At 46.1% G+C, this 27,082-nt stretch overlaps 1 protein-coding gene across 1 annotated transcript in view; it reads right to left on the reverse strand.

The window, feature by feature from the left end:
* Nucleotides 1–24,321, reverse strand: part of LOC141051989 (olfactomedin-like) — a 41,521-nt gene extending 17,200 nt beyond the window's left edge. The window contains exon 1 of the mRNA XM_073549151.1: nucleotides 24,111–24,321. The gene's annotated coding sequence lies outside the window, so the exon portion shown is untranslated. The remainder of the gene's footprint in view (nucleotides 1–24,110) is intronic.
* Nucleotides 24,322–27,082: the final 2,761 nt, after the last annotated feature.

Below are 27,082 nucleotides of genomic sequence, written 5' to 3' on the forward strand. Positions count from 1 at the left end.
TGGTCTTATAAGTAATGCATTATCATTGGTACTGACCATTGTTCTACTCTGGTATTTAGCATATTCGGGATTAAGGTTGCTGGTGTTCATTTTACAGTCACTTTACAGTACCTTTATATTAGAAATGGCTCCATAGAAATGTATAGGGCTTGTATGTACCTCTTCATGTCTCCCAGTCCAAAACTTTTTTTCTTTAGATTTAATAAACCTCCAGGCATTGCAAACTTATGATTTTTTTCTAATGTACTTAATTATTTTTTTTGTCCCTCAAAACCAAGCTGCAGTGCAGTTCCTGATCCTTTAGACGCTGCTTTCAACTGCTGCTCATCAAGAATCTGTACACTCATGTCAGTTAGTACAGGTATTCCTCTGTCTGAGCAGCTCTGCATTCTGTTCCCCTACTCAGACAGGAACATTCCCACACTCTGTTTAGTACTCGTCTACTCATAAAAGCATTGATGTAAAATGTAAATTTGGGAAAACACATGAAAATTAAAGGAGTACTCCTGTTTTAGTATTCCAATTTGACATTCGTACATGCTACACAAATACTGTTGCCTGATGTCGTATTTGGCTTTTCGGACATCTACCTAGCATTTCTGGTTCAGTTGTTTTTGGAAAGAGGGAATTGTTTAAAAAAGGCAAAAAAATCCAGATATTTAACTATGACTGTGTTTTCTTGCACACTTGTTTTACTTTTCAAATTGGACATCCAAACACACCACACCAATACAATGGCCTGCTGTTGGCTTTAGAATGCCTTGCAATTTCTTATTGTTAGGCGCCGGGATTCTCCCGCTGCACAGGATAGATCCCAGGCATGGTCTGGTTCTGTGGTCTCCCAATCAAGTCCGGCCGCTGCGATTGTTGCTCGGCACAGATGTTGGTCCCAGCATCTTGCTCAGGGTCGTGGTATACGTTTAGTTACTGCTGGTCCTCCAGCCAAGTCTATGGTAATCAGCGATATGCAGGTGCAGCCTTGCACTCTGAAGTCTAAGTTCAGAGATCAACTTACTGAGCATGTCCATGATGTGGCGTCTTCTCATTGGTGGTCGGATGTTAGCTGCTCTGGTGATGTGGCAGCTCCGGATTGGCCCGCGGGCGATGTCACGGCTGGCTGGGCGTGAGTGTTTGGGGTGGATCCTTGGGGTTAGAAGGCTCTCAGCAGCACACGTGGGTGCTCTAGTATCATTCAGGTTCGGTGTGTGTGAGTGGATACTCTACCACTCTGTCTGCACATGTGTATGTATATTTGTCTACTTTCTAAGTCTGAGCTTCTTATGATTTACTCCGCTTGGCTTAGCATCTGTCTCGTTCATGTGTGCAGTTAGCACAGTTCAGTTACAGAGCAAGCTCAACCCTTCTGCACCACCTCTCTGTGAAGTTAACAGAGCTGGGTATTCTGCGTTCTGTTCATACAGTGTGGAGTTAACGCAGACTGATTTAGAGGAACGCTCGCTGCTTCGTTCCACCATTGTTCACACTAGCAGCAGTTATACATCTCCACGGTGGACCCCGGGTTGTGATTACACTTTAATTTATATTTTATTTAGTGCAATCTGCCAACCCTAACAGTATACTAGTGCCAGGGTCTGGCTAGAAATGGCGGAAGAGCAGCGAGTCCAGCAGTGCATCCAACAGCTGGAGAGCAGGTTGTCCTCTCTTGAGCGTGCGGCTTCAGCTGTTGATTTTGCTGCAGTGGCAGATCAGGCAGCTAGCAAAGCAGCCTCTATGGTTTCTGCTGTGGTGCCTCTTGCACCTGTACCATGTTTTTCACTGCCCGATAAATTTTCCAGGGACAGCAAGGTCTGCAGAGGTTTCGTGAATCAGTGCTCAATTCACCTGCACGATTCCCAACTGAGCGAACCAAGGTGGGATTTGTGATTTCCCTTTTGTCAGGCAGAGCGTTGGAGCGGGCTACGCCATTATGGGAGTGAGACGACCAACTGATTCTCAACGCCTCTCGTTTTTTGGGTGCCCTGAAAGAGGTCTTTTTGGGGCCACAAGTAACCAATGATACTGCACTCCAACTTCTGGCATTAACTCAGGGTTCGTCCATGGTAAGTCAATTTGCCATCCAATTTCGTACTCTGGCTTCTGAGTTGGAGTGGCCTGATAAGGTCCTGACCTTTCTTTTAAAGGGGTTTAGCAGATCATGTCATGGATGCTTTGGCCACTAGGGAGATTTCCACTACTCTGGAGGAATTAATATCCGTGTCCACTCGCATAGATCTTCGACATGCTGAGTGGGGATTGGAGCGAGCTCAGAGTAGATCTGGGATTCAGTTGGCTCCGAACTTCGCCAATCCCTTGAATGCTCCAACTCAGGTTGATGACCCTGAAGAGCCCATGGATGTCTCTCTAGCGGAATCATCCGCTCTGTACATGCACAACCAACTTGTTTTGCCTGCAGGCAAATTGGCCATTTTGCCAATAAATGTCCCAAGCGTCAAAGGGAGTCACAGCGTCTAGTTGCTTTAGGGAGAGGCTCACTAGTTCCAGTTGATGTGTCTTCTAAATTGGCCTTTGGGGTTTCTTTGACGTTGGGTCGACTACTCTCAATGCTTAGGCTTGCGTGGACTCCAGGGCTGAGGGCAATTTCATGTCTGCTACCTTCGCCCATTGACACGTAATTCCATTAGTGATGCTTCCTAAGCCGATGTCCATTTGGGTAGCTAATGGGTCCGTTTTACCAACCACGATTTCCCATCAGACTATACCTCTTACTCTCACTATGTCTCCAAAATATCAAGAGATAGTCTCTTTTCTTGTTATCTCTGAGGGTATTGATGAGGTACTTCTGGGGATGACTTGGCTGCACCTCCATTCTTCCCAGATTGATTGGGCAATAGGTAGCATACAGAAATGGGGCAGTTTCTGTGAGAGTCTGTGTCTTAAGGCCCAGGTACCCCCGGGTGAGATCCATGTACCATCTGATCTTCAGTCAGAAGGTCATATCTTCAAACGGGGTGGTCTCACTAGTACTAAAAGGACCACTGAGCAGTTGGAGTGAAGGAGAGCTTCGGCCGATGAGCAAGAGCACATCCATACTCCCCAGCTTGTGGCTACTTTCAAGCGTGGCAAACATCGCCGGGGGGGATGTTAGGGTGGGGGGTAATGATAGGCGCCGGGAATCTCCCACTGCATGGGATAGATCCCAGACATGGTTTGGTGCTGTGGTCTTCCAGTCAAGTCTGGCCCCTGCGATTGCTGCTCGGTACAGACATCGGTCCCGGCGTCTTGCTCAGACTCGTGGAATACGTTTGGTGACTGCTGGCTCTTCAGCCAAAGAAAAAACGGATTAAAAACATATGTGACATGCACAAATGTGAACAAGTCGGTCGGACTGACTTGTTCACATTTGTGCATGTCACATATGTTTTTAATCCGTTTTTTCCTTGCTTAGCAGGGTTTGGGAGACCCCACCCCTCCCTTGTGTGACATGCACATAAATGAGCTGTCTTACACCACGAGCCCATACTAGGAGGCGCCTGTCTGTATCCTGTTCATTTAGACACTGTTCACATGTTCAGGTTTTAAATACATTAGATAGGGACTGCTCCGTGAAGGGTTACCGTGACGAGGCGGAGCAGCGTGGTATACATTTTTTGCAAAAAACGTATCGACTAAATACCCTCGGGATTCCTCGGGAATCGGGAACTGTTGGCCATGAAATGGACATTCGAGGAGTGGTGACATTGGTTGGAGGGAGCCAGACATCAAGTCGTGGTCCTTACTGACCACAAGAATTTGATTTACCTTGAGTCGGCCAAACGCTTGAATCCTAGACAGGCTAGGTGGGCCTTGTTTTTCACACGTTTTGATTTTGTAGTCTCTTTTCTTCCGGGCACTAAGAATGTCAAGGCAGACGCCCTCTCTAGGAGTTTCTTTGCTGATTCTCCTATTGTGACCAAGCCTGCTACCATCTTAGGTGAGGGGGTAGTTCTTTCTGCCATCTCGCCCGATTTGAGGCGTGCTCTGGAGGAGTTTCAGGGGGACAAACCTGAGCGTTGTCCCATTGGAAAATTGTATGTTCCTGACCAGTGGAGGAAGAGAGTAATGTCTGAGGTTCATTGCTCCGCATTGGCTGGTCATCCAGGTATTTTTGGTACTAGAGATTTGGTGAGTCGGTCTTTTTGGTGGCCCGCCTTGTCTCGTGATGTCAGGAATTTTGTGCAGTCCTGTGGGACTTGCTCTCGGTCTAAATCTTGTTCTCGCTCTAGTGGGTTATTGATGCCTTTGCCGGTGCCCAGGAGGCCATGGACCCATATTTCAATGGATTTTATCTCTGATATGCCTGTCTCTCAGAGAATGACTGTTATTTGGGTAATTTGTGATAGATTCTCTAAGATGGTCCATCTTGTACCACTCCCTAAGTTGCCATCTTCCTCAGAGTTGGTGCCCTTGTTTTTGCAACAGGTGGTTCGCTTACATGGGATTCCTGAGAACATTGTGTCTGACAGAGGAGTTCAGTTTGTTTCTAGATTTTGGAGGACTTTCTGTTCCAAGCTGGGTATTCAGTTGTCCTTCTCCTCTGCGTTTCATCCTCAGACCAATGGGCAGACGGAGAGAACAAACCAGACGTTGGAGTCTTATTTGAGATGTTTTATTTCCGCTGATCAGGATGATTGGGTTTCATTTTTGCCCTTGGCCGAATTTGCTTTAAATAATAGAGCTAGTTCTGTCACTTTGATGTCGCCTTTTTTTTGTAACTTTGGGTTATATCCTCGGTTTTCTTCAGGGCAGGTGGAGTCTTCTGCCTGCCCAAGCGTTGACACTGTGGTGGAGAGAATGCACCAGATCTGGGACCAGGTGGTGGATAAGTTGTCTCTCTCCCAGGAAAAGGCCCAGCGGTTTTCCAACCGGCATAGGACCATTGGTCCCCAGTTTAAGGTGGGTGATATGGTTTGGTTGTCATCAAAAAATATCGCTATGAAGGTGGCTTCTCCAAAGTTTAAACCTAGATTTATTGGACCTTACAAGATTTTGGAGATTCTTAATCCGGTCTCTTTTCGATTGGCTCTTCCTGTTACATTCAAGATCCATAACGTGTTTCATAAGTCTCTGTTGAAGAGGTTTGTTGAGCCATTAGTTCCTGTGGTGGCACCTCCTGACCCTGTATTGGTGGAAGGTAATGTGGAATATGAGGTTGAGAAGATACTGGATTCTCGTCTGGCTAGACGGAGACTCCAGTATTTGGTTAAGTGGAAGGGTTATGGCCAGGAGGATAATTCTTGGGTCCCTGCATCCGATATTCATGCCGAAAGATTGGTTCGTGCTTTTCATCGGGCCCATCCTGATCGCCCTGGTGGCGTGGATGAGGGTTCGGTGACCCCTCTTCAAGGGGGAGGTACTGTTGTGAGTTCATTTTCCCCTTCACTGGTGATGTCTGATGAGCTCCCTCTGCTGGTGAAGGGAGGTAGTGAAGTTGGTGTGGATGGGAGGAACCTGTCATCCGAACAGGTGGAGTGTGATTGGGCGTCCGGGGTCACTGAGTGGATATAAGGCAGTCGACACCCACTCTCATTGCTGGTGATCCACTTTGCTCTGTGCTCTGCATCAGTTTCGTTCCTGTCTGCTAAAAGCTAAGTTTTTTACCCTGCTATTGTTCCATGAGATTTTGTCTGCTTTACTTAGGGTTTGCTTTCAGCCAGCCCATGCCGGGACTGGCTGAATTCCATTTTTGTCTCTGATCAGTTGATATCTTTGCTCTGTTTTCAGAATATACCTGAGTGCTGATATAGAGTTTGAAGTCTAGCGACTTCAGGGCCTTTTTCCTTATCAGAAGGTTGGACATTTTTTGTAGGGTTTTCGCAGATTACAGCCAGCATCTTTTCTGTCCTTTCCTATCTAGTTAGTTGGGCCCCATCGTTTGCTCAGTCTGTCTTTCTGCCTGCGTTTGTGTTTTCATCTGTTTTTCACCGTCAATACATGTTGGGGGCTGTCTATTGCTTTGGGGTCTGCTCTGGGGCAGTTTAGATTTCCCCTTTCTTCCTTTAGGCTTATTTAGCTTTCCGGCTGTGCACGAGGGGTCTAGGACCACCGTAGGAACCCCCCACAGCTACTGCTAGTTGTGGTGAATAGGATTAGGGGCCTGCAATCCGCTAGTTACCAACGTCTCAGGTTTTCTGGACTTAGCTTATATTTTTGTTTTTTCCTCCTACGGTGACTCAATCATAACACACATCACAGCAGGAAGATGTTATCTCTGACAGTGACACTGTCAGTTTGAGTCAGTGTTCTGCTCAGTTCTCCTCCTCCTCTGTCGTAACAGTTCATCTTTAACATTGCAAACTGTCAATTATACAGTACCTCAATCTGTTCTGTCCATTGGTCTCTTAATAAACCCCAAGGACTAAGGAAAATATTTCACAGCAACAATTTCTTGTAGTTGATTTATTAGATGAGATGGGGCTGGAGGAGATGGAGGACGTGACTCTAACACTTAGTCGTGTTGATGACTTAGTCACCTGTGGTGGTAGAGGTACTGGCAGGGGCAGCAGAGCTGGTAGTGGCAATCTGACCCTAGGTAAATCTAGAGGTGCGAATCAGGTGGTAGTGGTGGGCATAGAGCTCTGGACATTTCCCTCACTGAGGTAACTGTCAGCTGAGTCAAGGATGAATATTATAATAATGATTGTGTAGTAGACCACACCTGGACACCAGATCGGGGTGACGGGGAGGGGATGTCATCATAGGAAGTGTATGTGTTGGTATTGGTGATAAAGAGTGGAGCTAACATCTGACCAAAAGATCTTGTGGGAGCAGATCTGTTTCTTCTATGGCCAGCTCTTGAGCAGGTTAGCTGCAACTGCTATTGGTGGAGTGCGCTCAACAGTGCCTGAAAACTCTGGTTGCATTTAATCCTACATTCAGTCATCTTAGGTGTGCGAAGGATCAGCAGCAGGAAAATAAACCATGGAAATCATGGCACAAATTGACTGCGAAGTAAGGCTCTCTATCAGCACACAAAGTGACATCACCTGCTCACGTGGGTAAAGCAAGCTGACAAGCAATATGAGAAGGTTCAGACTGTCCACCTATCCCATCTCTTTGTGCTTGTTTTTCTGGTAGCTAGGCTGCATTTTCAAGTAGCGCCAAGTCATCATCACTATCCTAATCCTCATCTACTACTTTCAATCCTCTGCCTCCTTTTCCTCCAATGCGTTTTCACTTAGCCATGTGAGTGCCAAGAAAACATGATTCTAGTCATCTCAACTCCTACATATCCCATTGCACTGTCGACAGCACCAGTTAATGCTAGTGACTTTACGTGTATGTCTGTTATGGGTCATTGAGTCAGTGATTTGATTTTCGAAGATGCAAAACTGCAAATTGACATTGTGTTTACTGATGACACCGGCACAAGAGATGACGCTTATGTACCTCCTCTACATCCTCCTCAATGGACATCTACCTGATCTCAACAGTAACATGACAGAATGTTGTATCAAATATCACGCTGGATAGCTTCTCGTCATTTACAATCGGACAACCAAGTAAATGACAATGGTAGAAACATCATGGCTGCCATGCGTTTGGACAAATTAAAACATGCTTGCTGTGTAAAGGCCCCGTTACATTTAGCGATGCACCAGTGATCCCGACCACAATATGACCCGGTCAGGATCGCTGGTGCATCGCTAAATGGTTGCTAGTGAGCTGCCAAATAGGCAGATCTCACCAGCAATGCAGCGATGCTTGGCGGTCGTTACTCACCTGTCAGACGCGGCGAGGGTGACCGTCTTCTGCTCGCGTCCATGGCTGCTGCGTCACAAAATCGGTGACGCTTTAGCGATATTGCTAGCAATATCGCTATGTGTAAAAGGCCCTTAAGAGATCGTTCGTGGCTAAGTTTGCTTTGCAGTCCCAAAGCACACAGTTACGGTATCACTGAATGGGTGTATAAAATATAGTGGGCTACACCTATACAGTCCACAATGGTTTGATAATTTGGAGACCTTGAAAATACGCGATGAATCAGTGAGACCAGAATCAATTGTATAACTTCTTTAATTGAATTTCTTAAATATGTCAGTTGCAGGCACAATACTTTTGGTACATTTTCTTTCCTTTGTATCATACAGAGTCCTTCTTCTTATGCGTAACAGACACAGCATTTCACTGGTATTGATTCCTCCTGGAGGGGCATTGGATAGTCCTGTTTTCTGGGTTAGGAGAGTAGCTGGAGTCTTTGTATAAAGAGTAGACACCTGAGGGTGGATTTCAGCACCTGAGTCCTCTCTCACAAGTTCAAAGGTGTCTGGACAACATTCCTCAGTGTACAATGGTTGTGGTCCTGAGAGCCATGTTGTGCTTCCTAGGACTACTTTGCTGTCTGAGTAGAGCTTGGCTTGTGTCAGGTCGATATCCATCTCGGATCCGATGAACTCTGCTAACTCGACGGCTAAGACTGCAGCACAAAGTTCTAACCTTGGTATGGTGTGCTCTGGTTGTGAAGCAAGTTTGGCTTTCCCCATGACGAATCCAATGTGGCTTTGACATTTGGAGTCCACAGTTTTGAGATAAGCAACAGCAGCAATTGCTTTGACAGAAGCATCTGCAAATACATAGTCTTTGGCTCTGTATCTCTGTAGATGGCACAGGGGTGTATGGCCTTGGCACATTCAGGTTGGAGAGAGCTGCTAAAGAGTTCTTCCATGCTTCCCACTGGATTCTCTTATCAGGTGGCAGAGGTGTGTCCTAGTCAGAAGACTCCTTGGTTAAGTCTCTTAGTATGGCTTTGCCTTGGATAATAACAGGAGCTGCAAAACCTAAGGGATCATACAGGCTGTTGATGGTAGACAGGACACCTCTGTGTGTGAAAGGCTTTTCTTTCTGGCTGACCTGAAAGGTAAAAGTGTCCGACTGTAGATTCTAGAGAAGCCCTAGGCTGCGTTGCATTGGTGTGGGGTCTGACCCCAGGTCTAGGACTCTGAGACTGTTACACAAGTCTTGTGAAGGGAATGCTTTCATGAGTTCTTGGCTGTTTGAGGCTATTTTGTGAAGCCTGAGGTTAGAGCAAGCAAGCATCTCCTGTACTCTCCTGAGAAGACTGATGGCAGTCTCATTTGAAGGCATGGCTTTCAGACAGTCATCAACATAAAAGTCTTTCTCTATGAATTGTCTGACATCTGACCCATATTCGTTTCTCCTTCTGGAGCTGACCTTTTGAGTCCATAGATGGCGACTGCAGGAGAAGGGCTATTGCCAAAGATGTGCACTCTCATGTGGTACTCTGTGACTTCTTTAGTAGGATCATTGTCTCTGTACCAGAAGAATCTTAGGAAGTTCCTGTCTCTCTCTCTCTCTCACAAGGAAACAATGGAACATTTGCTGGATGTCAGCGATGAAGGCAATGGAATCCTTACGGAAGCGCATAAGTACTCCCAGTAGTTTGTTATTGAGATCTGGTACTGTCAGTAGAACATCATTCAGGGAGACATCATCAAACTTAGCACTGGAGTCAAACACCACTCTAATCTGGCCCGGTTTCTTAGGGTGGTATACTCCAAACACGGGTAGGAACCAGCATTCTTCAGAGTCTTTGAGAGTGGGAGCTAGTTCTGCATGGCAGTTCTCAAATATCTTCGACATGAAGGAGAAGAAGTGATCTCTCATCTCTGGTTTCTTCTGCAGATTATTTTTGAGAGAGGAGAAACGTTTGAATGCCTGATCTCTGTTGTTTGGTAGACGTGGTCTGTGGGTTCTGAAGGGAAGAGTTGCGACCCAGCTGTTCGTCTCATCTTTTACGAGTCCCTTGTCCATTACCTCTAAGAACAACTTATCCTCTACTGACATTGCTACTTGGTTGTCTTGCTTAGTTCTCTGGAAGACTGTGCACCCCAGCTGATCCTCATAGCTTCCTGACACCATACTGCTATCATGAGCAAAGTCTATTAGGTGATTGGGTAGTGTGGTGTAGTTACCACTATGTCAGCTAGGGGGCGCTGTGTGGGTGTCCCAGGACGGGAGTACAGGCACATTCAGTGTGGTAACAGGAGCAGGGTCCTAAATGACCATTATGGGTCTCAAGGTGGGTGGCCTTGGGATGCAGGCTCCAGGGTGTATTGATCAGCAGAGGTACTGCTGATTTTTCTGTTACACTGTGTCAGGGAAGCCTGTGTGTGTCTATACAACCTTTAGTGATGTCATAGCCATGTGATCACCTGTGGGTGTGGTTACAGGACTATGTAATTGAGGTGTTTGGCACATGTGAGAGTGTGAGAGTGAGTCTGTCTGAGTGTGGACAGACTTCCATGTGTCCAGGTGGGACACTACAGAGAGTGGCCTGTGTGCTACGGAAGGAGAAGCCTTCCTGGGTCTGCGGCTGCAGATAGAGCGCTGCTCGGGACATTGCCCTGGCCTATGTATATTAGTTGTATATGGGGAGGACTACACCTCCCAGCATGTGCTGAGACTCTCGGTCCGAGTCTAAAGCCACGGACGTTTATGATCTTTTGTGCCTAAGCTAGAGGCTATTTTGGTGATACGCTGATTTATGGTTTATGGAGCAAATAAACCTCATGAACTTTGGGAAGAACCTGCCTCATGATTGTCTCCCGCTGCACCTGAGCGAGTCACATCCCTACAATTGGTGACAGACTGCGGGCAGCGACTCCCAGAAGCACGTGTGGCAGTGCTGGCGATTCTGAGCCAGGAGAGCAGACGGTCTGACAACCGTGAGTAATACTGACCGAGGTCAGAGAAAGTGACTGTGTTAATATTTGTGGGATACCTCTGAGGAGAAGAGGCATCCGAGAACCTGTGTGGCCGACACAGATAACAGACAGGAGTCTGTGTTGCACTGACCAGGGTCAGTGAGAGACTGTGTCCCTGGAGGGGTCAGTGAGCAAGGTCCTGGAGGGTCAGTGTTGGGAGGAGCCCTGAAGCACGTGCTATGACCTTGGACCTGGTGAGGCGTGTGTTGGGCAGTCTCAGGTGGAGATGGATGTCCTGAAGAGCACTCGCTGAGCCCCTGGACCTGGTGAAACCGGTGTGTTGGGAAACCCTGGGAGGAGGGCTGCTCCCTGAATAGCACCCGGTGTGCGCCTGTGTGTTGGACGGTCTCAGGCGGAGACGGTACGTCCTGAACAGCACACGGACAGGACATGAGAGACTGTGCATGTGTTTTTGGTTTTTTTTTTTTCTTTTCCTCTGCAAAACCTGAAGGTGCTTGCTGTGGCTCAGTGGGGTCACGAAGGTCTCGCAGCACAGGGTCCTGGTGTTTTTCCTTTTTTGGGATCTGCCCTGGGAGCATTGGTAGCAGACGCTGTCTGTCTACACCATCCTGCTGCAGCTTTATTGCATGTGACTAAGCGGATACAGTAGTTGTGGCTTTACACAACTATTAAGGGTGAGTACCCTGTATTATTGCTGCATAACCCATTATACCTGCACTGGTAAGGCCCTATGGGCGCACTTTTGTGGCTTTTTTATCTTTGAGGGTGACAAGCGGCTTCCAGTAACCCGGCGGGGTTACGAAGGTGACAAGCGGCTTCCGGTGGATCGGCGAGTCCACGAAGATGGCGCTTGGTCCAGAAAGGGGCCAAGTGTGAAGAAGTGACAGCACTGGGTGTCTCAGTAGGTATGTCTGGAGTACCGCAGTGTATGTGCAGGTCTTTTTCAGAATGTGGAATATCCTTTCCGGGGAGTAATGATGGGCCACAGATGTGTACAGTGATGCTGCACCGGGAAGGAGCCTTTGGTCGGCTGGACTCAGAGAGTCAGGTGACTCTGACAGGAACGCCTCTCGTTTTCTCTCTGACCGAGAAAAACGTCAGGGTTCGCTGTAAACACGGGGTCACAGTGAACTAAGCAGTAGACACAGTAGTGTTTGAGGGGACCAAAGGTGGTGAGTGCCAAGGTAGAGGGATACCACAGGACTTAGTCTATGCCTGGGAGAGGGGCCGGGACTTTCTTTTGTTTGATGACGTTTGGTCGGACGGTGGAGATGCTTCGACTGTGGGGCAAGCAGACACTGAAACAGTGACGGCTCCTGGCATGGACAGGTCAGAGGTAGAACTGACCAGAGGAAGAAGTACATCTGCCCAACTGACGGACCTGACGTCTCGTGATAAGACAGATGGTGGGCTGGGAGATGAGACTACTGGACTAGACACATTGGTGCTGAACGGTAACTGGAGGGTTCACTCGACTGGTGTGACTGACCCAGTGGTACCCTTTGATGATATAATTAAAGAGGTAGTGGTGAGACACGTGCTGGCCAAAAGAGAACAAGATCGTGAGATACAGCTTATAAAGGAGACTGTAACAGAACATGTCGAACGGGAAAGAGTCCTAAGGCAAGCAGCTGAGCACAGAGTGGATGAGCTGGAGAAGGAAGTCTCTGAGCTCAGAGGTCACCTGTCAGCGTGTAAAACCATGAACAAGACCCTGTTGGAAGATATGGAGGTGCTCAGAGAGGCCCAAGAGAAGCATCAACAGGAGATTCTCAGGAGAGAGGATCAGCGTCGCTACCTGGCAGAGGAGCGAGATAAAGTTCTGCAAGAACTCAATGGAGTAGTAAAAGGTCTTCTACAGGAGAAGAAGTGGATGGGCGAAGACGTACAGCGGCCTTGCCCCACTGATAGCAAGGCAGAACTGCCAAAGCCCATCTTGGAAAAGGGTCCTGAAGACTGTAAATCTCAGGAAGATGGTGAGCCAAGAGCTGCACAAGACAGTCACCCGGTCTTGGCAGATACCTTGAGGGAAGTGTCCGTGGGGAACCCAGAGCCATCTGTCCAGGATGAGAGCAAGTCCATGACCTTCAAGTGCGTGATGGAGGTACCCGAAGACGTGCGAGAAGCGTGTGCCAGCGAAGGTGTGCATGAGACCTTTAAAAAGGCAGTAAAGGCCTATAGTGTGAGCTGGGCACCAGAAACAAACCAGTTGGTGATACTGGCAGAAACGGAAGACACAGAGAGAAGGGTGGCTGTCCTGAAGGAGATGCACCTACAATGTCTCCGCACGAAACAGATGCTCGTGGAGCATAATAGGAAAGCCGCTCGACGTCTGGAGCTTGCAAGGGAAGCGCAAAGTCGGCTGGGCTTTTTGGAAGACATAATTCCGGTACCCAAAAATCTGGTGGGGAAAGTTGTTGGCAGACTTGGAAAGGTAATGCAGGAGATGGTGAATCGATCCAGTGTGAAGAGAGTGAGGATCCCACCTGCTGCTGAAATCCAAGTCGCTGTTGAAGATGACATGGTTCCTGTCATTGTGGTTGGTTCGGTGGAAAGCATTGGGAAGCTTCGCATGCTCCTGGAATATCGGGTAGCGTACCTGAAGGAGATTGAGCAGCTAAGACAGGATCGACTGCAGATGAATGAGCAGATAGAGAACGTCAGGTGGCGTCCCCCTCCAACCCAAGGTGTAAGGACCCGAAGGGATCCTCCAAGGAATGAAAGGACAGGTAGTCGAAGGCAAGAACGTCGAGAGTCCGCAAGTGGCCGTTCTAATCTTAGTAACATAGGCACGAGACTCGGTGGTGGACGTAGCGACAGAGGGTCAGACTCAGACCAGCCAGTTAGCCCAACTGGATGTGGGACTCATGACCGTACGAACCGGGAGAGTCAGCTAGTGAGAAAAAGGTCGGGTGACGGAGCGCACTGCAGACAGGTGGAGACTAAAGAGTGTCTGGTCACACTGATGGACGTTCACGGGAAGGCCAAAGCCCAAGGCCGAGATACTGACCGCTGGGGGCAGGGGAGGCCTAACGTAAATATGCAGTATGACTACCGAAACAGACGGAGATGGTCCTCCCGACTGGTAGGGCAAGGTGACATGGGTGCCAGGTCTCAAGATCCCTGGGTGATGTCATGTGTTCAACCCCACAAGTTTGAACAGAGGGGGGAGGTATGTGGTGTAGTTACCACTATGTCAGCTAGGGGGCGCTGTGTGGGTGTCCCAGGACGGGTGTACAGGCACATTCAGTGTGGTAACAGGAGCAGGGTCCTAAATGACCATTATGGGTCTCAAGGTGGGTGGCCTTGGGATGCAGGCTCCAGGGTGTATTGATCAGCAGAGGTACTGCTGATTTTTCTGTTACACTGTGTCAGGGAAGCCTGTGTGTGTCTATACAACCTTTAGTGATGTCATAGCCATGTGATCACCTGTGGGTGTGGTTACAGGGCTATGTAATTGAGGTGTTTGGCACATGTGAGAGTGTGAGAGTGAGTCTGTCTGAGTGTGGACAGACTTCCATGTGTCCAGGTGGGACACTACAGAGAGTGGCCTGTGTGCTACGGAAGGAGAAGCCTTCCTGGGTCTGCGGCTGCAGATAGAGCGCTGCTCGGGACATTGCCCTGGCCTATGTATATTAGTTGTATATGGGGAGGACTACACCTCCCAGCATGTGCTGAGACTCTCGGTCCGAGTCTAAAGCCACGGACGTTTATGATCTTTTGTGCCTAAGCTAGAGGCTATTTTGGTGATACGCTGATTTATGGTTTATGGAGCAAATAAACCTCATGAACTTTGGGAAGAACCTGCCTCATGATTGTCTCCCGCTGCACCTGAGCGAGTCACATCCCTACAGTAGTTATTATTATTATTTATTTATATATATAGCACCAGTGATTCCATGGTGCTGTACATGAGAAGGGGTTACATACAAATTACAGATATCACTTACAGTAAACAAACTAACAATGACAGACTGATACAGAGGGGAGAGAGGACCCTGCCCTTTCGGGCTTACATGCTACAGGAAGCTGTAGTTGGATGCTGTGTGATAGTTCCTTGACATGGAACTCATTGTTGCAAGGTTGAAACAGAGATGGGCGTCCTTTCTCCAGTGTATTTGTTAGCATGCTTGTCACAGAAGATGGGGCGTGCATGTGTCCCAAGCATACGTTTCCTATTATGACCCATCCTAGGTCTAGCCTTTGGGCATAGGGAGCATTGTTGAGTTCATTGATATGACTTCTCACTTTATGAACCTGCAGGATGTCTCTTCCCAACAGCAGTATTATCTGTGCCTGAGGGTCGAGTTCCGGTATGAGGTGTGCTATGCGTTTTAAGTGAGCATGATGGATTGCCACATCTGGTGTAGGGATTTCAGACCTGTTGTCTGGGATCTGATTACACTCGATGATTGTAGGTGGTGGCAGGCAGAATTGTCCGTCTAAGGACTCAATTTGGTAGTCAGTGGCTTTCCTACCCACTGTTTTCACAGTACCTGCACATGTCTTTAATGAGTAAGGAGTGCTTGGTCCTTTAATGTTGAATAGGTCAAAGAATGTTGATCTAGCCAGGGATCGATTACTTTGATCATCCAAGATAGCATACAGTCTCACAGCTTTGTCTCTATGGCCCTTTGGGTACACTCTGACAAGGCATATTTTTGAACAAGACCTACTATCTATTGCCCCTTTACAGACTTCAGTACATTGTGAAGTGATCTCTGGCGTAGCTGTATCAGTGCTCTTTTCCTCCCCGCCATGCTCACTGTCAGCTGGCGTGTTTGGTGCACCCCATGGAGCTGGGCCAGGGTGTAGTGCAGTGTTATGATCTGTGGTACCACATTCTGTGCATTTTACACTGACCTTACAATCCTTGGTGAGATGAGTGGTGGATGAGCAGCACTTGTAGCAGATACCGTTCTCTTTCAGGAAGCTTCTGTGATCCGGCATAGATTTTCCTCTGAAGGCTCTGCATTTCAGGAGAGGATGAGGCTTCTGATGAAGCGGCAGGTTCTCGTGCCTTTGTCTCTGAGTGCAGCCAGCAGACCTGTAATTGGAACTTGAAGAAGAAACATTGGTCTTGTGCACTGCTACAGATGTTCTGCATGGGTTTGCAGCTGGTGGTGGTGCGGCATATGACGTTGTAAAGTCAAAGCTGGGATCATTTCTGATTGCCGCTTGTTCGTGTATAAAGTCTACAAAAACGGAGAAGGGAGGGAATGAAACACTGTGTTTGTATTTGTACGTGGAGCCACGTGTGAGCCACCTCTCCTGTAGATTGTAGGGCAACTTTTGGTCTATAGGGTTAACACCTTTGGCTGTTTCGAGGTATGCAAGTCCTGGTAGGTCACCTTCACATTTGGCAACTAGGACCTCTTGTAGCAGGTCACCTAGCTCTCTAAGTTTTGGGAGACCTTTGTTAGATATTTTAGGAAAGTCATCGATTCTTTTGAACAAGGCTCTCTCTATTACCTCTGCAGAGCCGTAACACTCATCTAGCCTCTTCCAGATCTCTTTAAGGCCTATTTGAGGGTAGTTTATATTAATGTCTCTGATCCTTACTGCGTGTTTGACTGACTCTTCTCCCAGGTATTTGACTAAGAGGTCTATCTCTTCCCTGTTTTTTAGCCCCAAGTCCCTGGTAACATTTTGGAAGGAAGCTTTCCAAGCTCTGTAACCTTCAACGTGGTCAGTGAATCTCATCCCGAGTCCCTTGGCAACTAGATCACATCGTGTGAAGATCCTAGCAAGTTCTGATGTGAACCGGTTGTCAGCAGAGTATAATGGTGATGGGTCACCCTGATAGTGATGAGAGGTGCGTTCATACCTGTTAGTATCCTCAGGGTGACGCCAGCCGGTATCATATTGCTTCGGTCTGACATGCGGTGTGTCAGCAAGGTGATTCACGTTGGTTACCTGGTGAGGGGCAAGGAAGACAGGAGAGTTGCTTTGCTTCACGTTTTCCTGGAGCTGAGCTTCATGATGACTCTCACTCGTTTCACTGGATGTATCGTGATCTTGGTTATAGTTTGGATCAGGAAGTTCATTAACATATTGAGATGTGCGTTGTGGTGAATCTTGCAGCGGCAACTTCAGACTTGACGTACTGCTGCAACTATGCAGCTCAGGGTTGTGTGTGGCTTCCAGTGCTTCTGCCAGTGCTGCAGCAGCCTCTCTTTTTACTGCTAGGCTCTCTAAGGCGGCATCCACATGTGCCTTCTCTAACTGCGTCTTTCTCTCTTGCTCATCTCTAAGCGTGACTTCTCGCTTTCTATGCATGACTTTCTCTCTTGATCTTCTAAGCGTGCTTTCTCTAATTTAAGTTCCATCTCTTCTGCAACAAAGCTTGCTCGCATTTTGGCGGCTTCAGCGTTTGCGTGGGCAATGGCGACCGTGCTGCTGATAGATACAGTCTTTGAGGAGACGGATGTAGCAGATTTTGTCCTGTGTGATTTGTGGGACATGGTGTCTTAGACGGATGCTTGGCTGGGCAGAAATTGCTGTAGCTGTGTTAGTCTCTGTGTAGCCGGTGACTTGAATCTCACTAGATGGATTTCTGCAGCATCACTAGTTTCTGCAAGCTGGATGAAGGGGTGTCTTTTCCCTGGATTGCACTAGCTGGATAGCGCTGTGTAACTGGCCTCTGCAGGATGGAAAGCTGTTCTTTCTGTATTCCCACTAGCTGGAGAGCCGGTGTTTTACTAGGGTCCTGCAAGATGGAAAGCTCCTCTCTGTATTCCCACTAGCTGGACAGCCGTCATTTCACTATTCCGTCCTCAGCTAAATGCACGAGGTTCATATAGCTTATACGGGTAGCTAAACCGCTATACCAGAGGTCCAGTAAGAAGACTGTAGGTTGAATCTGTGTTTATTGAACGCGATGGTATATAGATGTACGGTGAAACTACAAATAAGGCCGGTTTCACATTTGCGCTTCTGGGCGCAGCGACGGCCTGCGCACGGCCGCCGCTAAGCCCCGCCCCGTGTCACGCCTCCGCCGGTAGCTCCGCCTCCGGGCGCATGACGTTGCATGCGTCATGCGTCCCCTATCTTTATCACAGAGGGCGCAGGCCATGCGCAGTCTGCGTTTGGCGGCGCATGCGTCCTTTTGACGGTGCGCCGAGCGCAACCAAATTGCAACAGGTTGCAACAGGCCGTGCGCAGGTCGTCGCTGCGCCCAGAAGCGCAAATGTGAAACCGGCCTAAGACACAGAATGCAATGAATCAGTATGGATACATAAAAATACATATATACATATATACATATACAGACTATTTGCGCTAACAGCTAACCAGAGGAGCTGACTAAGGAGGGTGATCTAGGACAGAATTAGATGAAAGAGGGTGAATACGTACCGATGATGCTGACACAAGGGGAGGTGGAGAAATGAGATGTCCACATGAAGCAGGCTTGGCAGAAATGGCCGACTGGACAGAGAAAGGGGGAAGTCTTAGACCATGATGCCTTGCAACTTACCCAAGGTGCATTGGAAATTGGAGGGAAATCAAGAATGAAAATGAAACTGAGGTACAGAATAACACTGCAGTTATATCTTTTGGCCACTAGATGGAGCTAAGGGAACAATAAACATTAAACTGTATGGCAAACTGAGCATTATAACGGAATTTATGTAATGGAAATAAACAGTTAAGAGTCATTATTCCTGTCGGACACAGAACAAGAGGTGTATCTTCATGTTCCACCCTGGCTAGAATAGAAAGTGCTATCTTTCAGGACCGGGTAACACGGCACTCTTTGTAGTCCACTCCATCTAGCTGCCTCAATGAGATCTGTTTTTGCTATGGCTGTTTTCACTGCAGGTGGAAAAGGAAACCTTCTTATTACTCTTGCAGTCTCTGCACTTTGGTAGGTCGTATAGAAATCAGTTGCTGTAGAACTTGTTATCCTTAGAATCTTCTGTCACTAAACACGCTCTCCACTTGTGGCCTTGGCCTAATCCACAACACTTCTTATCTTTTCAGGAGCTGCTCACCAACTTCCTAAAAGCCAGGAACTAGCTTCCTGAACCCACTTAACTCCTCCCAACATGGGCTGGCCTCTAAGAGTTAACACTGTCCAAGGCTAACTACTACATAGATAAAACATACAGACACACATATGTAAATCCATTACATTAATACATGTGATGCTAGTCACTACTCATGGACAAGTCGAGAGGCTGGGTAATCAAAAAAGTCAGAGGTCAAAGGCCAGGAGGGTACGTCATAGACAAAGGGGACAAATTAACAGTCAGGTCATGGTCCAGGGGTCAAAAGCCAGGAGGGTTTATCATAGTCATAGACAGAGGGGTGATACAAATTAAAAGTCAGGTCATGGTAGAAGAGTCAAAAGCCAGGATCATAATCAGATGGATGAGACAAAAGAATAGTCACATCACGGTCCATGAGTCAAAATACCAGGAAGATAGCTGATCAAGAGCAGGGTCAAAGCAAATGCATGTTCAGAGCCCGGTCCTAGGTCACGCAGCATTAGATCATAGCACTGAGCACAGTGAAACAAGACAAGCATACATCGGTGAGCAAGGAGCTGCAATTGGCACTAATCTGAGGCAGAGAGATGGCTAAATAGCCAGGTAATTATCCGAATAGGAGACATCTGGAAGATGCTCAGGCAACACCCCACTCCGATTGGACAACTAAATTGTCATTGAAGACACTGACAGCTCAGCACACCCCAACATCCGATTAGGCAGCTCAGCTGTCCATCAAATTATGACAGCTCAATACACCGCTGCTCTATATTGAACATCAGACAGTAATTCACTGCATTCAGACACACTAAAAGGTGGAATCATGACAATACATATGGTTTTCAAAAGGGGTTTCAAGAGTTTTTCCACTTCTTTACAGAGTCACGGCACACTTCCCCAATATCAACATGCACAATTTATTTCAAATAAAAATTCATGGGCTTCCAAGACTACAATTTTCTTTATCATCATCACCATTATCATCATCATCATCATCAAGAAGTTTTGTTGATTGAATGTTAATTTCCTCTGTTGAATTTTTTTTCAATGAAAAAATTTCTTGGACCTCTTTGACTACCATTCTATTGCACCATTATCATTGCAAAATTACGGATTTTCTGTATTTTGACTGGTATGATTTTTTCCAGATGAACATTTTATAGGATTTGGCCCCTGTGCAGAGCTGGGCACAAAATGCAAAATTATTTTTATAACAAAAACTCAGAAGTTCTGTTATTAGCATCATGCTCATTTTTTTTTTCTTTTATTAGGATGTTTGGTGTCTTGACTGGTGTGAGTTCCCCTGCTAGGCCTTCAACGCAAGATTGGGCGCCACTACCCAGGACCAAGTACAAAATACTTGTTTTGTTACTTTTTCAAGTGTTATTTTTCATCACTTTCTCTCATTATTGGAAAGGGTAATTAAACTCTGACTCCATGTTTCCTGTGGTCTGAACACCAGGAATGGACACATATAGAAAAAGGCCCATGTGCAAAAACAATATATGGGCCCTTTATGGATGAATAACTCATCATAACGCATAGTTCCATCTGCTCTGGAGGTGAAAGAGGGCCTCTTTACTTCTTGGGCTCCTGTGTGGCTGTACACGTTGCACGAATAGTATGCCCACCCCTGCTGGACATGATGGTAGGCACAGCAAGCAACATATATTTTTATAGGACACAATGTCAGTGACAAAAGAATGGATACTCATCATGAAGTCCTGGCCCTTGCATGCATCGTTTATAAAATGCAGCGTCAAACCAGGTTTTGCGTGGACCAGGTACATTGTTAGTAGCCCCAGAAATTTCAGTCATTCTCCTGCAATTACCGTATTTTTTGGACTATAAGACGCACCGCACCATAAGACAAACCAAGGTTTTAGAGGAGGAAATTAGGGGAAAAAAAAAAACTGAAGCAAAAAATGTGGTCAATTCTGTACTTAATATCCCCTATCCTGGTAAATATGGCTCCCTCATCCCCATCCTTATACACATGGCCCCTCATCCCTATCCTGGTATGCATGGCTCCCTCATCCCTATCCTAGTATGCATGGCCCCATCCTTATCCTGGTATGATTGGCCCCATCCCATTCCTGGTATGCATGGTCCCATCCTTATCCTGGTATGATTGGCCCCATCCCGGTCCTAGTATGCATGGTCCCATCCTTATCCTGGTATGATTGGCCCCATCCCATTCCTGGTATGCATGGTCCCATCCTTATCCTGGTATGATTGGCCCCATCCCGGTCCTAGTATGCATGGTCCCATCCTTATCCTGGTATGATTGGCCCCATCCTGGTCCTGGTATGCATGATCCCATCCTTATTGTGGCTTGATTGGCCCCATCCCGGTCCTGGTATGCAAGGTCCCATTCTTATCCTGGTATGATTGGCCCCATCCTGGTCCTGGTATGCATGGTCCCATCCTTATTCTGGTATGATTGGCCCCATCCGGTTCCTGGTATGCATGGTCCAATCAGAAAAGATTAAAAAACATTACACTTCCCTTCCTCCGCTTCCTTTCTGTTCATTTCAGAGAATAGTGAGTATTCATTGCTCTTCAGTAGCGCGCAGTGTCAGCCACGGCTTCCTGCTGGTGCCAGAGGTCACGTGTGCCGATACTTTAGAGAAATGAATATTCTGAATATTCATTTCTCTTAAGTATCGGCACACGTGACTGCCGTCAGCAACAGGAAGCCGGTGGCTGACATTGCGTGCTACTGAAGAGCAATGAATACTCAATGCTCTCTGCGATGAACAGTACCGGTGAGTATTCCGGAAGCTGTGCACAGCTTGTCAGCAGCACATGACGTCCCTGCCATGCGCTGCTTACAAGCATTAAGCAGCTGCTGGCAATGGAGCAGGACTCTGCGAGGGAGCGGAGGAAGGTAAGTGTAATGGTTTACTTTTTTAATATTTTCTGATGGGGCCATGCATACCAGGACCGGGATGGGGCCAATCACACCAGATTAAGTATGGGACCAATCATATCAGGAATGGGATGGGGTCAATCATACCAGGATGCCAAAAATAAATGAATAATAATAATAATAATAAATTTTATTTCTATAACGCCGACATATTCCGCAGCACTTTACATTTCAGAGGGGACTTGTACAGATAATAAAATATTCATTGCTCTCCAGACCATGGGCGTGGAATGCATTGATTGTTCATTTCTCTTTAGCAGCGGCCACAGGACTTGCCGGAGCCACCGGCTCCTGCCTCTGTGACTCGCTGCTCCTCTGAAACCGCTCTCCCACCTGCCCAACACAGCAAGAGCCGGTACATCCAGACTATAAGACGCACCCCCGATTTTCCTCAACATTTTGGGAACAGTCTACCTGATCACAAATGACTAAGGCTGGTTTCACACTTGCGGTTTTTGCGCAAAAAAGCATGCTTTTTTTTCCTGTACTCTACATGGGTGTGCATACACATGCGTTTGTATGCGCATGCGTTTTTTTGCAGTGTGCGCTCGGGCGCACAAAATGCATCCTGTTGCATTTTTTGTGCGTCCGACTTGTCCCAAAAAAAGTATGCGCACGCAATGCGGTTTTTTTCACCCAAACACCCATTATAGTCTATGGGTGCGCTGACGTGCGCATGGTAATGCGCACGTCAGCGCAAAAAAAGCATGCGTTTTTTAAAAAAAAACATGCTCAAAACCGCAAAAAACGCACACAAGCGCATGAAGCATTTTTTATGTGCGTTTGCACTGCGCACAGTGCGCAGTGCAAAAAAACGCAAGTGTAAAAGTAGCCTAAGAGGGATAATTTTTGGACCGATTTCTAATTTTAAAAATTATTAAATGTTTATCAGTGAACTGTGCTATTAAATAGACTGTAGGTTAATACTGATACCATCTGTTTATATGGTTACTTTACTTTGACATAAAGCTGTGTTTGCATTAAAATGCTTGATAGGGGTAGGATAAAGTCCTAGGAGACCTCATAGTGTTACACACATTTTTCAGGGCAATTGGAGGCTTTGCAGTAGTTGCGATTTGAAGTGAATCAAATATTTTTGAAAAATTCACCAAAACTTGTAAACTTGAATTTGAAAAGATTTTTTTTCGTCTGCTGATTACCAATGTAGACCCTTCGTTTTAGAGATGTGGAGGAGAAGAGGATTGCTTTTTAGATTTTTTTACATCATGTCCGGTATTAGCCCCAATGGGACAATGTAAAGTGACTAATTAGAGACATACCTGAAAAACGGTATTCATACCTTATACAGTCACATTCAATGACTTCAGTGAAGCAAGTGGACTGTATAACACTTGGAATTCATGCTACCCGTGTGTGGCTAAAAAGATGGACACCACCGTCAGTGAGATCAAATTGAGTACAAGATTTCATATTTTAGCCTCCGTTTGCCTCATTCAGCTGAATGACTACATCGGAAGAACATTTCAATAACATTTTTTGGCTGTTAATGCAGAAGTCTCCGACAGAGTACTGAATGGGAAGAAGAATGTAATGCAACTGCTGTCTACAAGGGTACACATAGATTTGGTAAAAAATAAACACGCAGGTCCACAAGGGAACCGTAGACCAAAAAAGTGGCTTATTTTTAATCAAAATGTTTTGCTATGTTGTTATATTTAGGTTGTTTTTATTTTTTCTTATTTTACAGAAGTGGATATGTTTCTTTACTTCATTGTGCCGATATGAGGAGAATGTAGTAGACAATTTTGCAACTCTTTTTTTTAAATACATTCCTAGTTGAATGCTCATAATCTGGTTTCTCGTCATGTCTTTGTCCAATCCTAAAGGCCAAGACCCCTATATCTCTCTTCCTAGAATTCGCACAATCCATGATACATTAGCCGGAGTATTCTGTAACTTGACTCTCCAGCCGTAGACCAAACATCCCATTGTTCTGGCGTTATATAACGGTGATTAGCTGATAAATATTGAGACACTTAGCAGGAAATCTCCATCTGACGTAGAGTTTATATCATGGACTAGAGAATACGACACCTTATATGTGCACAATTTGTACTAAGACATCTCAGAGAAAATCTTCTATGGTGTGTGGTAAGAATAGAGATCTAATCAGGTCATTGCCCTCTAGTAGGACCAGAGCCATTCAGCCCAAATCTATGGAGATGTTCAGGTTGTCATGCGTTCTCTACAGTTCTCAGCTTCTCCTCATGAAGATATGCATTGTTATAGACCATCCAACATGGTCTATCTTTAAATGATCGCCCTGTGCTATAGGTAAAGAGGCCTTCAAAGTAGCTGCACCAATTTATCAGCAAAAGCAGCTACCTTAAGCCTACATAAACTTGAAGCGAATCTGTCACCATGTTTGGCCGATATGAGGTAACACCACCACCTTTCAGGCCTGATATACAGCATTCTATAATGCTGTATATCTGCCCCCAACCCGACCTGAAAGAGAAGAAAAAAATCTTTTATTATTCTCACCTGCGGGCCACTCTGAAGGGTATCGCGGGTCTTAGCCCGGTGCCTCCCATCTTCTTACGATACTGTCCTCCTTCTTGCTTCATCCAGATGAAGCGTCCCTGCATCATCCACACTTTCTCCTTAGCATCGTGCTCCTGCACAGGCGTACTTCTCTACCCTGTTGTGGACAGAGTAAAGTACTGTAGTGAAAAAATGAAAGTCAAAAACTACAAAATGGTATCATGTCCTTTACCTGCTGTGGTTGTATAATCATATTAAACTATATTCATACTGAGTATGGCGGTGAGTTTCACTGCAGGTTCCACTAGAGGGAGCTTGATTCATGCATTTTTTCAGCTATTATTGAGTTAAGAGGGAATCTGTTTCCTGTTTTTTTTTTTAGTAAATATAGGGAATTTGTCAGCAGGATTTCTTACCCCAAACAATATGTCAAGTTCAGCAATACTACCTTTCCATTTCTCTGTTACTGAGAAATCAGCAATTGAATTGATATGCAAATGAGGCTGAAGAGCTATGGTAGATCTGAAGCCTCTGTCACTCCAGCTTATTATTTTGATGGATACCCATTAAAAAAAAAACCCAGTTTTATACTATTTCTGTTTTATATTTTTATAGTCAAAAAGTTATTTTATGGGGAAACCCTATTACATATACCGTATGCAGCGTACATTAAAATAAAATGACGTACTCGACTGCAATAACGTAGCTTTATTTGCATGGAATTAAATCTATTGATCCCTGTCAAATATGAATAAAATATATATTATAGTCAAGATTGTACATTTTCTCTTTTGCAGTTTCAAGAATATAAACTAGAAATCAAAAGAGTTTTCTTGGGTCCGGAAACAGTGCCACTCCTTCCCCAGGATTTGCCTGGTATTTTTCCTGTAGATTGGGACAAATTGCAATATCATACACGGCCTATGAACGGGAGTGGTGCTTTATTTCTGGCAAAAAACCCCTGCATTTTTCTAATTTTAGTAACCTCTTTAAAGGTGTTGTCCAGTGCATACATTTATTTTATAAGATTAGCTGGGAGAGCACACTTTAAATGATGCAAAATTAGACTCAATAGGTCAATGTGGTAAACACCTGTGTAGACAATGTGCCCTCTCCCAGATAGTTGGATGGCAGTCCATCCGGTACAAGATTAGAAGACCAACAGAGAATGGTCACAGAAAAACCTGATAGGAGCCATTTTTATCATTTTACTGCCTTTTTATTTTAGTTTAATTTTTATCTTTTCATTAATATTTTCAGCTCATCTTGAATATCGTATTTTTGTTGATCTTCATGAATTTGCATGGACCTCTATTGTTATACATCTGAAGGCGGCAAAGAGGAAGATATATTCCCTTCTAACAAAATTTGGTTTCTCTTTTTCTACGTGTACTTTGTATTCACGTTTTCAGTAATGTCTTCATGTATAGGTTATTTATATATATATTATGTCCGGCTTATATTTTGTGCTTTAAATATTTTATTCATACAATTACACACTAGTATGAGTGCTCAGCTTATGACCAATTTAGTGCACCCTTTGTATTAGTCTCTCTTTTTTACATCTATATGGATAATTATTAGCAACCCCTGATCAATCCCCTGACCTCTTTCTTGCCCTAAATGCACTTTTAGCCACCCTCATTTACATTTCTATGCCGGCATTATTGGCTTGTTTACATTACTCGGTGTGGATATTTAATGCATTTTTGCTCTATACATTTCATCCTATATATATACTCCCATATTTACATATGCGGTTAGACATTGACCTAGTCAGTGCACTTTTCGTATTAACCCCTTGTCTATATACACACATGGCTAATTATTAGTAACCCCAGGTCAAGTCTCTGACCTTTCTTTGCACTAAAGCCCCCTTTACATTTAGCAATGCACCAGCGATTCGACCAGCGATATGACGCGGTCAGGATCGCTGGTGCATCGCTAAATGATCGCTAGTGAGCTGCCACACAGGCAGATCTCACCAGCGACATCGCAGCGACGCAGCGCACGATACTCACCTTTCACACACAGCGATCCAGACGTCCTCCCGCCCGCGTCCAGCGTCGCTCGACTCACACAGCAGGAAGCCCAGCAGGAAGCGACCGACGAGAAATGAAGCCGCCCGATCTCGCACGATCAGCGATGGACAGCGGGGGAGCCGGTCAGAGGTAAGTATCACACATAGCGATATCACTAGCAATATCGCTGCTGCGTCACAAAATCAGTGATGTTATAGCGATATTGCTAGCAATATCGCTATGTGTAAAACCCCCTTAACCCCTTACCTACAATGGACATAATATTACGTCCATGTGACCCTGGACCTAATTACCATGGACGGAATATTACGTCCCAGCGATCAGCGGCGCCCACGTGGTGCGCGCTGCTGATCGCGGCCGGGTGTCAGCTGATTATCACAGCTGACACCCGGCACAATGTGTCAGGGACGGTCACGGACCGCCCCCGACACGTTAACCCCTTGTACACCGCGATCGCGGTGTACCGGGGGTTAAAGGGAAGCATCGGCAGGGAGGGGGCTCCCTCCGTGCTTCCCTGAGCCCCCCACGGCAGCGCAATGTGCAGCGCTGCTGCGGGGGGCTCCTTTCCTGCAGGCCCCCGAATCCAAGATGGCTTCGGGGGCCTGTAGGGAGCTGACTTCCTCACTGCCTGCAAAGCGCAGGCATGAGGAAGTCTGCAGAACTGCCTGTGACAGATTGCTGATCTGTCACAGTGATCTGTGATGTGACAGATCAGTGATCTGTCACAGGACAGTGATGTCCCACCTGGGACAAGGTAATAAAGTAAAAAAAAAAAAAAAAAAGTGTTAAAAATAATTTAAAAAAAAATCGCTAAATAAATTAGTAAAAAAAAAAAAAATATTCCTCAATAAATCCATTTTTTCAAAATAAAAAAACCAAAACAATAAAAGTACACATATTTGGTATCGTCGTGTCCGTAGTGACCCGCCC

The sequence above is a fragment of the Dendrobates tinctorius genome, unplaced genomic scaffold (assembly GCF_039654945.1).
Source record: "Dendrobates tinctorius isolate UK_male_01 unplaced genomic scaffold, ASM3965494v1 ptg000158l, whole genome shotgun sequence".
Classification (NCBI taxonomy): domain Eukaryota; kingdom Metazoa; phylum Chordata; class Amphibia; order Anura; family Dendrobatidae; genus Dendrobates; species Dendrobates tinctorius.